We start from the raw sequence: 17,477 nt of genomic DNA on the forward strand, positions 1-17,477 counted from the left end.
GTAAGATGCTATCTTGATTTAATAATTCCACAATATATACCCATATTAAAAGATCACATTTAGCCCCATAAAAATATGCCACTGTTATTTGTCAATTTAAACATGTAAAAATAAAAAATTTAAAGCTCTTATCAAAATGTATAGTGCCTGAGCTATGGAAAATATCATGATCAGTTTTAATGCAGATGTAAAAATTAAGAGACAGTGCAAGGAAAGATTTCTCAGATAGTAAAAAGGGCCAGTATAGTCCAAAATTATCTTATTAACTGTTAGTGCTGAGAGTTCACAGTGAGATAGGAGAATTGGAAAACCTGAGCAAATTTAACTTTTAAAAAGTCAGGTGTATGATTCTGTGTTCTGAGTAGGCAGCTTGTGATTTTCCAGGAAAATCTGTTCAGGAAACAGAGCTGTTATTTAGTAATGGACACATACATTTTTAGTCTAGAAGAATGTTATTATCTTTCCCATGAAGTAATTGCAGCGTTTATGTCAAACATCTCTCTTATTTGGTCAACAGAATAGTTATTATATGATATTTTTCCAACAAATGTTAAGTCATAGTTCCATAACATTGCTGGTATATGGAATGGTTGAGATGCTATGACATGTTTTTATAACTCCAAAAGAGAAATATCTATCCAAGAAGCTGCAACCTTGAAAAATTGTTGTATTATCTGGCAAAAGACTGTCTCATGATAAGCAGTTTTTCTAGATTTGTCTAGAAATGTAGACAGCAATAAAATATCATGTGCTCCCAAGAAAAGGAATCAGAATTAATTGATTATTGTCAGTGATTGTTTATGGACTTGACAGTTTAGAAAAAAGACTCCCACGCCATGATACAGGTCCCAATATTTACATAACTGCTGGTACTGTTGAATTAATTTGATGTATTAAAACAGTTTCCTGTGGTCATTCAGTATTTGTCTCTGACAAATCAAATTAAACTACCAAATTCATATGCAAATTACAAGTCTTAATTTAAAAAAAATCTAAACTCGGAAGATTTACCTTAACAATGACCAAGCAATTTTTTGAGAACTACTGTTTTTAGCCCTTCAATCAACTGTTTCACCTAAGAATATGGTATAGATATACATTTAATATCTATTGAAATAAATGAACTTAGTAGTTAATACTATGTAGTCACAGTTTTACTTGATTTTGAAAAAATCTAATGAACGATGTTAATCCTGAAGTATCAAACCCCCATGACTTTAGCAATTCTGATTTTGAATTCAGTGATCTGGAAACAAATTTAAATAAAATATTAACAATTTCATGACACCCTCTTATTTTTTTCAGAATTAGACCAGTAATACATTTATTTTATCTCTGCTTGCTGATTATTAAGGAATGTTCTTAGTATCATTTATTTTTTTCTTTGCAAGCACAGAATGCTGATATTTTAAATAACATCTTGTTTTAAAAAATCACATATCTTCCATGTAACCATCTGATAAATGATTAGAAAACTTAAAAATGACTAAATATCACTGGGATACTCTAAGTGTTACGTTTAATTGGCTGGGCCCAAGGCTTTTAAATTTGTATCTAGGATCCTCAGAGATTAATGTAAAAGCACTAACACTCTGCATAAAACCCACTTTAAATGTTGGACATGGTTTCAATATTAGAGTACTTCTAAACTATGCTGTGATCTACACAATTGCTTTGTTTTTCTTGAACATTTTCTTTCTTCCATTGGTAGAGTTTAGCCTATTGTGTGGATATTTTCCTTTTCTGTTTCCCTTAGAGGGGAAGAAAAACAATAATGGGAGCAACGTTTTATTTAACAAAATAAGGCAATTTAATCACAAATAGGTTTTAAACTTAATTCTACAGTACATGTTTCACAACAAATTTCTTTGTATTAATGTTGGGATGTTTCACGTACAAGTGGCAGAGCAAGTTTGAGGGCCATTGAACACAGCTAATTTTCCTAATGTATCACAATTACAGAAACACCTGTGCTAAATAACCTTGTCCTATTTCCATGAAAATGAATAGTGTTCAATAACCCTCAAAATATTCATTTCATGCTGATTCATATTTTCTCTAGCCATTTTTTTTCTGTGACATTGCTTCCACAATAATATAGCACATTTTTAAAAGGCTATTGTTTTATATACATAAACATACTTCTTTCGTTTTTGTTTTATAAGAAAGCATGTTTTGAAACTATTATCATGGATACTTTTTTTTTTCACTTTTTTTTTTTTTTTTTTTTTTTTTTTTTTTTTTTGCTTACAAAGGGCAAAAGGATATACTTTGTTTCAAAAAGCCAATCCAAAACACTGTCAGTCTGCCTGTATAAGGGGGTACATACTGTTAAATTGCACATAGAGATTATCGGTGATTAAGAATGACTTAAACTGCAAATTTCCGTTTTAATGTTCAAAACGTTACTTATGCCTGATGATATGTTAAATAACCAAAACTTGTAAATGGGGAGCTAACAATTTCCCTTTTCACTGGGATAGTGGTGTACATTTGTGCTTCTAGAATCTTTATCCACTTGACTTCATATTTTTAAAAAAATACCAAAAACAAAGTAGAAACCATCTGCTCCAAGAGCTTTTTATTTAAAATCATAAGAACCATGGGATACTTAATATTAATATAAAATACTTAAAACGTGAACAGGGGTGAAAAGTTAGTATGCTATGCATTAGATATAAATATATCTACAGACACTTATGGTGATTAATTATAGTAAACATCCAGTTGATACTATCTGTTTAAGAGCAGCATTGACAACTATATGTGAGAAGGTCATGTTAGTATTCAACAACAACTTCAAAAGTTAAAGCGTATGAAATAATCTGTACCCCTATTATAACAGTTGTGAAAAGCTTGGACAATATTCAGTAAGTATATGGTGTGCCCTAAGACATGTTTAACCAACTATCTGACAGAATGAATGAATGTGTGCTACAAGTGAATCCCTTTTGGGCATGAAGGTAATAATTTTCTATATGAGTGCATCAAATCTTCATTTTGCTTTCTAAGCGTAAATAGAGTTTTCTGTTTGTGTAAAATGCAGTTTTTACTTAATTTCAACATTTATCTTCTGGTACAGACATTTGCTTGGAAGCACAGTATAATTAGCTGCAGCCTTGTTATGAAATAAGGGAGATATGAATAAGTATTCCAGAACTGTAAACCAAAATACACAAGAAAGATTTTAAAATCTAAATTATAATATGGTAGGATAAAATGTCTGTATATCCTTAAATGTAGCTGCTCATTATTTTAAAAGCAATAATAGTTGCCCTCTATAAATCAATAATTTAAGGCAAGTTCACCTGTAAGTTGATAATATAGATAAATTTCTATGATGTTCTATAATATCGAAACAAGGAAGCAACATTTTGATTTAATATGCATTTTATATAAAGGTATAATGTAACACAACTTACAGCACTGCACTGTCTGCAAATTATCTTGAAGTTATGCTAAAAGATTAAATGCTAAAGGCAACTTAAGATATTTTTTAATAAAAAATTTATGTTAATAAATGAATTAAACTTAATTAAGTTGATTCAATGAAATTGTAATAGGCATATCAGTTTATCATATCTTTGTTGAAATAACATGTACTCCCCTACAAAAGAAATTCTGAATTCACAATAATGTTTGAGCCAAAACCTTAAAGATTTGGCAAAAAAAATGCAATCTAAAAATCAAATACTCTGTGTTCAATGCCAGATGTATGCCACTTAATATTTTTCCCCAGAAACAAGTATCTTGGAAAAGCCTTTGAATTACATAGTAAAATGCACTTGAAGTAAATGTGACATTTTGTCAACAGCTTGTAAACAACATTCAATTTGACAGCATAGTCACTAACATCAGAGACTGCTTTGGATGTACGTACTATAAATTAGCCATCCTACAAACACGGAAAATTCTTAGAACTGGGAACTTTTTTTTAACCATAGTACTTGCCTTTGTTAGTCTACGAAGATGATGTTTAAATATTACTATCTCCATTCTTTGATTGAACATCTTTCCATTAAACAAAATGTTCTCATAACTTCTGTTTTCCAACTTTTACTCTTCCAGTTAGTCTATTTTTTCCTTCCTCCACCTCTCTCCCTAATTTTATTCAACGCCCAGTTATAACCCTAATTGCCTTTCTCATTTTATTTTCCAATATTTCTTGTTTCTTCCAAGAACCACCATAATTGTGATTAAAAAAAAAAACAACTTTCCAATGGTGCAAAGTTCTGAAATCTGTCCCTGATCATGTACTTATGCCTTCTTATTCAAATATCATGGGATTTCATCCTATTATTTTATTTACACTAGGTGTATTTCAGCTTGGTTAGATCTGTTTTTTTATCATTTTTTTTTTCAATTTCAAGCTTAACAAACCCAAATGTGCTCCTTTATCAATGATTTTTATCACAGAAAATGGTTTCCTTTTGCACTGTGATACATATCAAGCCATATTTCTCTTTAACTCCTTATTCTCGCCTCAGAATATTCTTATATAGTATCAACACAGAGTAGATGCTAAATAATAAGTACTTTCAAATTTTTATTGCTCTTTCTTGCCATAAAATAGCAATCACTTTTATTATTATTTTTTTTCCTGCCACAATGTATATGTCCTTCTCTAATCTTGTTCTGACCTATTTGTCAAATCTTATTTCTTCTCTCACTTGTTTACACTAACAAAAAGAATAAAAGACTTTATGGCAGAGACAAAGCTCATTATTTTCTTAAATAATTATACACACACACACATACACATATACAATTATATATACTATATACATATATAATTATACAATATATGTTGCATGTATAATTGTATGTATTAATATGTAGTATCTGTGTGTATAGTGTTATATGTATAAATATATATATATGCACATGTACAACACTATATATATATATATATATATATATACACACACACACAAGTACTAGGTTGAATTCTGTCCTCCAGAAAGTCATGTCCCCTTAGGTCCTAAGTTAACTTATTTGGAAGTGGTGCTCTGCAAATGCACTTAGTTGAGATGAGGTCATACTGGATTAATGTGGACTTTAAACCAAAGACTGGTATGGTTGTAAGAAGGTTATGTGAATACACAGTAACATACAGCAAAGAAAACCATGTTACAAGGAGGCAGAGATTGGAGTTATACTGCCTAAGGTCAAGTTCTACCAGGGATTACTAGAAACTACCAGAAGATAAGAGAGATTTTCCTAGAAAGCCTCCTGAAGAAATCAATCATGCTATCGCTGTCCTATTTAATTTCTGGCCTCCTGAACTACGAAATAATACATTTATATTGTCTGAAGCTGCTGATATGATTTGGCTCTGTGTCCTTACTCAATCTTATGTGATAATTCGTAGTTTTGGGAGAAGTACCTGGTAGGAGGTGATCGGCTCATGGAGGCATATTTTCCCCTTGCTGATCCTATAATAATGAGGGATTCTCATGAGATCTGGTTGCTTACAGTGTATAGCACTTCCCCTTTCGCTCTCTCTCTCTTGTTTCCCGGTCACTCTTCTGCCAAATTGTAAATTTCCTGAGGTCTCCCCAGCCATGCTTCCTATATAGCCTGTGGAACTGTGAGCCAATTAAACCTCTTTTTTTTAAAAAAAAAAATAATAATTTAACCAGTTTCAGGTAGTTCTTTATAGCAGTGTGAGAATGGACTACACAGCCATCAGCTTTGTGGTCATTTGTTATAGCAGCCTTAGGAAATTAAAACAGCAGGCTAAGGAAAAAGATGAAAATTATGCATAAAATGCAATTTTCCCTTTAAAATTTTTCTTTCTAAAAATTGTTGACAGTAAATGATTATTCTTTCAAGATTCAAATACAAAACCTATATGTAGGCCATGACAGTTTTAGAGACCCACGGCATGAGCAACATGATGTGATCATTAAAATCCTAATATTGACCTGTCAAAAGAGTTATTCTTTTTTGTAGTCACTTAAAGCTGATAAGCACAAATCATGCATCCTATAAAAGTTAATGCATTTATTTGATATTCCTGACATATTGAAATATTTAGGTTTTAATTATTTATATACATAGTTTGTCTTACACTTCCTTAATTTTACTGTAAATTTTATATTTCTATATTGCTTACAGAAATATAAATTATGTATTTTAATACCTAATTTTTTAATAATGTAAATAATTTTGCACTGGAAAATACTCAAAGACTTATCCATGTGCTCATAACAGCTTCTTCTATTTAATAAATATCTATTTTCATATTTCTTTTCTATAGATAATAAAATCATTTTAATAGTAAATTCTGTTTCAAAATATTTATTTCTTATTATATGTACATGAAATTTCTTTTTACACTAACTCATTGACAACTTACTTAAAAAATACATACAAGTTAACAAAACAAAACAAAACAAAAACAAACAAACAAACAAAAAAACTCCGTTCAAGTGCCAGGCACACTGATTGGAACTGATCATTCAGTATTGAACAGGGCAAACAAGTTTCTTGTTACCATTAAGTTATATTCTATGTTATAATTTTTTCCGATAAAGTTACTGGAATGTTTTCCAGCAATATTGACATGTGTTCATATGATCATCTATCTAAATTTATTGTTAAAAGTGAAGAAAATCAAAAGAGGGGAGTACATAATTAAATGAAATGATTTAGTAGCTACTAAGCTGGTTTTAAAATTACTTGAGTGAAATACAATGCTTACAGCATTTCTTTATGTAACTAACTTTTCAAAGATCATATCCAGTAAGTTGGATATCAAGTAAGACGATTTTTGTAATCATCCAAAGAATGGTCATCTTTGTTGCTATTTATTGTCAGACTCTCAGCTTTAGATAATTTTGCATAAATGTGATAGAGACATGGGAAAATACTCCACTAAATCCCTACCTATGCAAATGCACAGCTCTGCATACACACACAAAGGGACAGGGAAAGAGTAAATGAAGTTTTCCTCTGTTAGGAAGCTAACAGACACAAAATCATTGATTGATATGCTGGACATATATAACCATTGACGTCTGCAAATAATTATTACAGAAGGGATTATACTATTTTTCAGATATTAAAAGAAAAATAATCATGACTGACATTTAATTCCAGAAACACGTTTGCTAAAATCAAATAAAAGTCATAAACTCATATCAAGCTTAGCTTTATTCTAAGTGGAAAATTTTCAAATGATATTCTGCAGTTAAAATTCTGAAATATTTAAGAAATGGGTCACAGATATGTACTTCTTCTCTGACTGGTTTTGTAACATTATTTATTTTGTTTTTGTTTGCTTGTTTTTTAAATTCATCTTAGTTGACAAATAAAAATGTATATATTTATTGCACACAACAGGTTATTTTGAAAGGTGCATATATTGTGGAATGGTCCAATGGAGCAAATTAATGTATGCATTACTTTACATACTCATCTTTTTGTGATGACAACACTTAAAATCTACATTTGTGCCAATTTTCAAGAAAACGATGTATTGTTATTAGTCACCCTGTTATGAATAAATTTCTTCCACTTATTACTCCTATGGAACTGAATTTTGTATCCTTGAACCAATATCACTGCAATTACCCTCCCCAATCCTGGTACCAACCACTCACTCTCTACTTCTATGTCTTCAGCATTTTTAGAGTCCACATTTGAGTGAGACGTTGCAGAGTTTGCCTTTCTGTGCCTGGCTTATTCGATTTTACCTAATGTCCTCTAGGTTCACCCATGTCGTCACAGATAAGATTTCTCTCTCTTTTAAAATTATTTTTACTTTTTTGAGATGGAGTCTTGCTCTGATACACAGGCTGCTCTGATATCCAGGCTGGAGTGCAGTGGAGCGATCTCGGCTCACTGCAACCTCTTTCTCCCGGGTTTAAGCGATTCTTCTGCCTCAGCCTCCCAAGTAGCGGGGACAACAGGTGTGTGCCACCATGCCCAGCTAATTTTTTGTATTTTAGTAGAGATGGGGTTTTACTGTGTTAGCCAGAATGGTCTCAATCTCCTGACCTCATGATCTGCCTACCATGGCCTTTCAAAGTGCTAGGATTGTAGACAGCGTGGGTCGATTTCTCTTTTTTCAAAGGATGAATAGTGTTTATACATACACCACATTTTGTCTTTTTATTCATCTGTTGATGGGCACAGTTCGCTCAATATCTTGGCTATCGTAAATAACACTGTAATGAACATGGAAAGGCAGGTATCTCTTTGACATACTGTTTTTATTTCCTTTGATATATAACCAGAAGTGATATTGCTGGTCCATAATGTAGTTCTATTTTTAATTTTTAGAGGAACTCTCATTCTATTATTGATAATGGTTTACATTCCTACCAATAGTTGGTCAGGTTCCCTTTTCTCCACATCTTCACCAACATTTGTTATCTATTGTCTTTTTGACAGCAGCCATTCTAACAGGAAAAAGATGATATCTCATTGTGGCTTTCATTTACATGTCTGATGACTAGTGATGTTCAGAAGTTTTTCATGTTCCTCTGGTCATCTGTATATCTTCTCTTGAGAAGTGTCTATTCAAGTCTATAGCCCAGTTTTTTATCAGTTTTTTTGTTTGTTTTATTGGTTGAATTGAGTTTTTTATATATTTTGGATATTAACTACTTATCTGATATATGGATTGCAAGTATTTCCTCTTCAGTCTTGATTCTTTCATTGGCTGTACAGAAACTTTTTGACGTAATTGAATATGTCCATTTTTACTTTTGCTGCCTGTGCTTTAAAGGTCAAATCTAAAAAAGCATTGCTCAAACCAATGTCATGAAGTTTTCCCTCATGTTTTCTTCTAGCAATTTTATAGTTTCATGTCTTACATTTATGCTTTAATCCAGTTTGAGTTGATTTTTGTATATAGTGTGAGATAGGTGTCTGATTTCATTCTTCTGCATATGATATACAGTGGTCCCAATTCCATTAGGTTTGGTAACATCTGATTGTACATTTTGATTGTGTGTGAAAAATTATCCCCTCCCCTCTTTGTTATAGATCAGTTTTTATAAGGGAGTCAGACCTTGATTCAAGAGCACAGCTGGAGGCTACACGGTCTACCAAGCATGCCCTTCCTCTGCTAGATTTGCACTTGAGAATTCTAACACATGTGAAAACATATCTGTCTACATCTGCTCACTGCAGTAAATGGCTATTTGAAGCTGTTTTGGGTCTACAGGTGATCTGAAAGACTGAAAAATAACAATAAATTGCATTTGAAATAAAATAAGACAATAGAATAAATAAAACAAGAAACTACTTTCAAACTGTTATTTTCTCTTCCTTTCTGCAGTCTGCAAGAATTATAACAGATAGTCTGTGCATTCCCTAAGCACAGTGTCAAACTATTCTATTTTAGTTATTCAGCACAAGAAAATCAGTCTAACCTGCTGTTGGCAAGATGTCAAAAAATAAGCAAATGTTGACTGAACATTTTATTTACACTGTTGACAAAAATAGTATTATGTTGACAGACAGTTGTGCTATCCACCTGCCATTCTTTCTTTCCTCTGTCATTATTTTTGAAAAGTTGTACTTCAAAATGGATTGTTACAATAATAATTCCCCTTGTATACTCTAGTAACTATATTTTTACAAACTAAACTCAAATTTTAGGGCTTTTCATATAGAGCCTGGAAAAAGGAGTATGGATCATTGCTCATTAATCTTTCTAAACACAATAATTCGAAACTGCTTGATTTTAACACTCTTATCCTTTTTGAACATACACTTCATCAATTTCCATGAAAAGAGACCATTAAAATGTCATGCATATGGATTATTATTGCTAAAAGAAATGTTCCTGAAGGCAAAAGAGAAGTATCTGAATAGTATTAGGCATACTTATTTCAGTGAAAGTACATAATCATAATATGCCACTTAAGAAATCACCTGTTTGAATATTACCCGTTAGGGTTAATTAGGATAACAATACATGTAAAGCATTTATTTACCATTACTATTCCAAAATATAAACAGTTCAATTTAAAGTGACTTTCTTAAGCATAGCTTTTTAAAATAAAGGTAATATGATTTTCTAAAGGAAGTTTGAAAACTATGTATAATTTTCTTTTCACATGAAGTGTAACAAAAGAAGTGAAGACATAATTTTAAAAGTTTTATGAATATGTTTATCTCAAGATTTGTGCAACTGTATTTATATTTAATGTTATTTTCAACATTGCTCCACACAAGGTAAATTTGTTTTTTACAAGAACTGTAGACATTTTTAATGGCTTTGAAGAATATAAATGCTTTTAAATTTCTATTTTACTGAAAATCTCATTTTCTAAACTTGACACCCCATAGTTTATCACAAAAACTGGGAAAGGATAAGTAAGTTGTATCTGGGTAGCTCATTTCTAATGTTTCATCACAGAAAAATAACTTCACAAAAGCAATACAATTACAAGCTTATTAGTATTAGGTTTTCAAAGTCCCTCTTCTGAATATTTGGACAATTTACTATGATGTGATCAAGTTTCTTTTGCTTTGCTTTGTAAAATATAACAAATCTACCTTTCTAGACATAAAACTGATCAGATATACAATTAATTTAACATATTGGACTGAAGTTATTTTTGTACTATAACCTCAGTTACAATTTTTTTTTAAATCTGTAATTCACAAATTTTTACTTGTTAAAGATTTTCTGTATAGCCTTGTGTTTCAATGATTGGAGTATGAGACAAGAAAGATATTTTTAGTGTTGCTTAGAGACAGGTAAACACTGAGGTATCAAGTTAGTGAAAAGTAAGAGACAATTGCGCCTCCTAAGAGAAGCTCCATTAGCAACATATTATACATTGATACAGAAACATGCAGTTATACTTAATGACCCAAAAAGAGTGATTATATGCACCATTACTGAAAATGATGTATCTAAAATAAATAATATGCAATTGAGATTAGGGCTTGGCCAAGACTAGATATGAAGGAATTTGAGATTACCAAAACAAACAAACAAACAAAAAACATTTGACAGTGCCATTTCCAACATTAATTTCAAATAAGATGCCTTTCAAATGGAAGATGTAGTCCTTTTGTTTAGATGAATATATTAACTTATCAGAGTCTAACATGCTTAATAGCCACATTGCTGCCAAATCCACCTCATATAGTAAGACATATTTTTAATTCATACTTCTATTTAACAACAAATTTAATGCTTTCTTATAACTGGTACAATGTGACATTGAAAGTAAATAAATATATATGTCAGAAAGTTAATTTTTATTTATTTACTTATTTTTTAAATGGAGTCTTGCCTTGTCACCCAGGCTAGAGTGCAGTGGTGTGATCTCGGCTCACTGCAACCTCCACCTCCTGGGTTCAAGAAATTCTCCCACCTCAGCCTCTCAAGTAACTGGGATTATTGTTGTGCACCACCGCACCCAGCTAATTTGTGTGTGTGTGTGTGTGTGTGTGTGTGTGTGTGTATACATATATATATATATTTTTTTTTTTTTGTAGAGCTGGTGTTTCACCATGTTGATCAGGGTGGTCTTGAACTCCTGAGCTCAGGTGATCCACCCACCTTGACCTCCCAAAGTGCTAGGATTACAGTTGTGAGCCACTGTGCCCAGCCAGAAAGTTGTTATTCCTAAATTCTATGAGAGGCTCATAATTCAGATAATGGTAGGATTAACTCCTAAGCAGAATATGATTATATTAAAGAATATAGCATAATATAGCATATACGTATGATAAAACAGTAGAATACAACATAATGTAAGACAAATAATGTGATTTAATGTATGTAACATCTGTAGTGTATAATGTGCTATAGGGAAAAATTCCTCAGGTCAAATATGCTGATGTAAATAATAACCAGTTGAGCTACAGGTACTAAAACCAACAGAATTTGATGAATTTCTTCTTACATAATGCAATTTCTTCATAAAAATATCCTGCTTTAGAACTGCTTGGATATTGCAAGAAACTTTCTGAATGGACATCCTCTATACTGTTTTTTGTTTGTTTGAATTTCTGTTCTGCTATTTATTATTAAAGTGTTCTTGAACAAATCAATCCTGAGTTTCTCCTCTGAAAAACGAATAAAAGAATACCTACTTTGTAATGTTGCTGCAACAATCAAGTACATTGTCCGCAAAACACCTAGCAGAGGATGTCACGCATAGGAGGCATCCACAAGATAAAATTCTTAAGATCTTCTTTGATCAAAGTTGTCTACATTGTTAGAAGGAAATTCATATTCAATAGACTTTCCCTTTAGATCAATTATTTCAAACTGTGTCTGGACATAGTATGATATAATTCACTGTTCCCCACACTTTGCAAGAAAGTAGAGATTTGTGTTCAAGAACACAAGGTGGGATCAGATAGCCTGGGTCTGAAACCTGCTTCTCACGCCAGTTAGAATGGTAATTATTAAAAAATCAGGAGACAACAGATGCTGGAGAGGATGTGGAGAAATAGGAATGTTTTTACACTGTTGGTGGGAGTGTAAATTAGTCCAATCATTGTGGAAGACAGTGTGGCACTTCTCAAGAATCTAGAACTAGAAATGCCATTTGACTCTATACTTTTGTATACAGACAATGGTTAACTTCAGTTATTTTACCCTAATTGTTTATTATGGAGAGGCTGTAGGGACCAGTCAGGGAGTGACATGATTTAGACAGTTGTCCTCTCCAAATCTCTTGTTGAAATGTGGCCTCCAGTATTGGAGATGGGGCCTAGTAGGAGGTATTGGATTATGGGGGCAGATCCCTCTTGAATGGCTTAACACCACCTTCTTGGTGATGAGTGAATTCTCCCTCAGTTAGTTCCCATGTGATCTCGTTGTTTAGAAGAGTCTGGGATCTCCCTGTTCGCTCCCTTGCTCCCTGACTGACTATGTGAAGTGTCTGATCCTGCTTCACCTTTTCCAGTACTGTAATTCTCAAGGCCCCTACCAGAAACAGATGCAGGTGCCATGCTCCCCGTACAGCTTGCTGAACCAAGAGCTAATTAAACCTCTTTTCTTTATAAATTACTCAGCCTCAGGTATTTTCTTATAGAAATGCAAGACCAGACTAACATGGGGAGTTTTTCACAACGTTCAGTGGTGATGGTACAATATGTTATCTCAGCTGAGTATCTTTATTAAAAATGCTCAGGGCATCTTTATTTCTGCTACTTTTCCAGGATCTTGAGAAGTGTTGAATTCAAAATCACTGATTAAATAATTAATTCTAGTTATTCATATATTTTTGCAAAAGCTGTACCTTTTCTTAAAGAAAGGTTACAATAAGGCCATTGACATACATTAAGTAAAGGCACTCTGTGGTAATTTTGTTGCTTTTTATAAATAAAATTAACTTTTATTTCCCTATTTGTGCATGGTTGCATTCAGTAGATGAAAACTATTCTTCTTGAAAAACAGTAAATAATTGTACTGCTACTTTTCTTTACATCTACTAATTAAGATTCTATGATTAAAAGGTAGGTTATCAAATAAATAGCCATATGATCATTTTAGTATGCTGTAACTGTTAACATTAAGCAATGAAATAGCATAATTATAGTTCAGTTAGGGTGAACAGAAAATTGCAGAAAATTAGTAATGACCAAAAGCTTTGAAACTGTGACTTTTAAACTAATTATGCTATAGATTTCACATGTATTGTTTCAGATGTCATAATTCAAATGTATTATTGTAGTATCACAAGAGCACTACAGTGAAAAATTTTATTTCCTATCTCCACCTGGAAGTCTGACAGGGATCTCAAACTCTATGTATCAGAATTTAACATACTCACTACTATTCCCCAAGATCTGTTTCTCTTTGACTTCCCAAACTCAGTAAATGACACATCCATGCTTCCAGTATGTCAAGCCTAAGGCCTCTGGGCCATTCTCAACAGTTGTAATTTTCTAATATTCACATGGACTCCTTCAGTACATTCTTATACATAAGGAATATTTGACTATATCTCCCCACTGCTAATGTTCAATGTTACAACCTTGACCCAGACTCATTACCTTTTCTCTAAATTACTGTCATCTGACAGATATTCCTACATGTATTTTTGCCTTCATCCATCTATTCTACAGATGGCAGCTACAGTAATACATTTAAAATTTAAGTCATATTTTGTCCTAATCTGCTCCAAATATTCCAATGACGTTATCTTTCACAATGAAAACTGAATTCCTTAGAAAGCTTACCCTAGAGTAGTCAGTTCCATTGTGATTCTTTTTGTTTCTGTTTGTGTGTTTTGGGTTGAATTTTCTGTTTTGTTCTCTTTGATTTACTCTTCTCTGTTCACACTGTCATCCTTGTTCCATAAACATGGTGGATATGATTCCACTTCAGATTCCTTGTATGTGAAGTTGTTCTGCCTATCTTACCTCTGATATTCACTACAGGAATTCCTCAGCACCTTTTTGGTGCTCATAAGTTAATTATACTTTGAGGTCATTTATGTCCAACTTTATTTTAAATTGCAACAACATATCTTCATTCCCACCAACACTAACATCTTTTACTTATCTTTCCTGCTTTATTTTCTTCATTTGGTACCATACTATCTACTAGGTATTTTATTTATTATGCATGAAATTTTAATTTATTTGTTTACTTTCTATCTTCCCATTTGAGCATGGAATTACCATGGCAGAGATTTTTGTTTTGTTTTTATTATCATAATGTTGTTTTCCACCATCGAGAACAGTACCTAACAGATGTAGCTGCTCAAAAATGTAACCCATATGCCCACACACACCTTTGTTGAATAAGTGAGTAGCTATTTTAGACTCTGTTTATTAAGGAGTCTCCAACACCCTCACTCTTGTCATTAGCATTTTGTTAAACCAGTAGGCATCCTCAGAAGTTAAGACAGACCCATTCTTTCAAGGGCAAATGGAAAGTTTGGAGCTGGCCGTTGGCCTGAAAGGACTAATTGTTATTTCACCAAAATAAAATACATATATATCATTTTGCCTTAAAATACACATAATTCTTGCTGGTCCATGCCAACAGTTTATTCAGGCACAGTTATTCATGTCCTCCCATTTGAAATTTCTCATTTTGAAAACTTTATTGTCTGACAAATATTAGAAGTGCACGTATAATTAGCAGCATAAAAAATAACAGATAATCCCTTTGTATTGTTTCATGAGAGTGAGACTTTTTCTTCTATAAAAGTTGAGAATTTTTGAGGATCTGGATGGTAACCACTTTGAATTCCTAAGACTTAATATAATAGCTAACATAGAGTGAGCATTTGAGTCATTATTTTCAATTGAGAGAATGAAGATTTTTTAAAAAGCATCTCTCTAAGAAGTTTTGAAATTATAAAATCATACTGACTAGCTTAAAATTGTATAACCTATATAAAAATAATATATTTATAAAAGATGAAATGTTTAACTGTAATAATAGTAATATGTAAGTGCAAATTAACTAATTCTTTAAAGAGTGTTATTTAGGAACGAATTATCTCTATATTTCATACAATTTATTAATTTTACTATTAATCCAAATGAAGTCTGTTGAATCACTTTGCTTTAATTCAGATGTCAAATTATTGACTTTTATGAAAATGACCTTACCTATTAGTAAAATAGCAATAAAAGTAGGCCCTAACTGGCATAAAACAAGATCTCACAGAACCCAGACTATTGGGTGAAAATAAATTGGGCATTCTACAGTAATTTTTAACCCTAGGTCAGATCTTTTATTGCATGTGCTATAAATAATTATTTCTAGCAAATATAAAAATAAAACAAAACAATAAAAAAAAACAAAAGCATAAAACTGTAAGAAAGATTTACTTGAACAGATTGCAAGCTCTAAAGCTAGTTGAATATTGGTCTTAAGTAATTGATTTGCAGCTATCTACAAATAAAAATGAAATAAGTCAAGATAAACCTGAAAAAAGTTAGAACAAAGCATAATTTTTCCACTGTATGGCAACAATTAACTCCTGTCTAGTTAAACTAAGAGTATTTCATAAAAAATACCAAATTCCAATTTGTGAATTAAATGACAAGACACAATGCTATAAATTCTCTAACTAAATAGAAAATGTAATAAAGAACACAAATCATAAGAATACCAAGAATAGATCATATAAAATTATTTCATGTATTTTTGATATTTTAAAATACTACTATGAGAAGTAGATTATAAAAATTCACTTGTCTTAATCTTCATGTGGATCATATAGTACATTTTCTATATTATGAATAATTAGTAAGATATTTTAAGAGGAGAATTATAGGATCATTGGATTACAGACAGAAATTTGCAATTTGAACTTGGGTTTTTACTGACAAAAGTAAAATGATTCTAATTTTCTTTTTATTTTGTAGGAACATATTTTGATGAGAAGAAATTCTAGATGACCAAAGAGAATCTCCATAAAAATATTTATACAGAAAACAATAAAGGTAAACATTTCTACATTAATTTTAGGTCCACTGATACTTAAAGATGTATAATCTAGAGGACAGCAAGTTCTACAAATCATTTTAATAATTGTATATATATCAGAAATTAATTTTAACCATATCACATAATACTATTGAAGAAGTCTCAAAAATCAGTCATAATTTAATCAAAGTATTGAAATAGACAAAATATAGAAGTGAATTAAGTCATTAATAAATGTTCAATAGAATTGAATTTTTATGTAAATTAGAAGAAAACATAATTTATTAATTCAGATTAAGATGCTCTTCTGCATTAATATGGCATTCAGTTCTTGATAAAACAATGAAAACTTGGTGTCCACTTAAAGAAAATTATTTAAAACCATGAATTTGAGTGCTATTGGAGATAAATTTTGAGAAGCAAATGTTTAAAGTATGATGAATACTTGCCATTTGAATATGAACATATGGAAATGCTAAACTATAAACATCCCTTTAGAAATAACCAACATAGAGCTTTTTATTAAGTGGTGATACTCAATCTCTGCATATCATATGAAAAGCCCTGAAAACCATCAATTCACATTAAAAATAGTATCATTCTACTGTAAAATATATACCTACTTATGCAGATTATGGCAGATTGTATGGTTAATTTTTTGGTATTTCATGACCACCACTACTCTGTAGCCTTTTCCCACCATGCAATTAACCTTTTAACACAGACAGAATATTGCACGTATGTAACTCTTGTTTCAACATCATTATGATAAAATGGGAAGCAGCCTAAAGTTAAATTTTAAGAAGTATTAAACCTTGATTTTATAAATAGCAACTATTTGATTAAAAAAAGTTATGTCTACTGTTCTATTTTTAATAACTACTTTTAAGCATTTACATTTTTGAGATTCTAATATAATTTTACAACTAAGGAATTTGCCTGTTTATCTCGAGTAACTGTCTTGAAGTTTGGTGGCAAGGGGTAATTCCATAACTTCATCACTATTAAATTTAAATTGTGTTCATTTAAGTTTTGTTTTAATTAGTTATGTATGGCTTCAATTTAGTTGAGACAATTCAACTAAACATTGGTCATT

Source organism: Sapajus apella, unplaced genomic scaffold (assembly GCF_009761245.1).
Source record: "Sapajus apella isolate SASKATOON/1434 unplaced genomic scaffold, GSC_monkey_1.0 scaffold25, whole genome shotgun sequence".
NCBI classification, from domain to species: domain Eukaryota; kingdom Metazoa; phylum Chordata; class Mammalia; order Primates; family Cebidae; genus Sapajus; species Sapajus apella.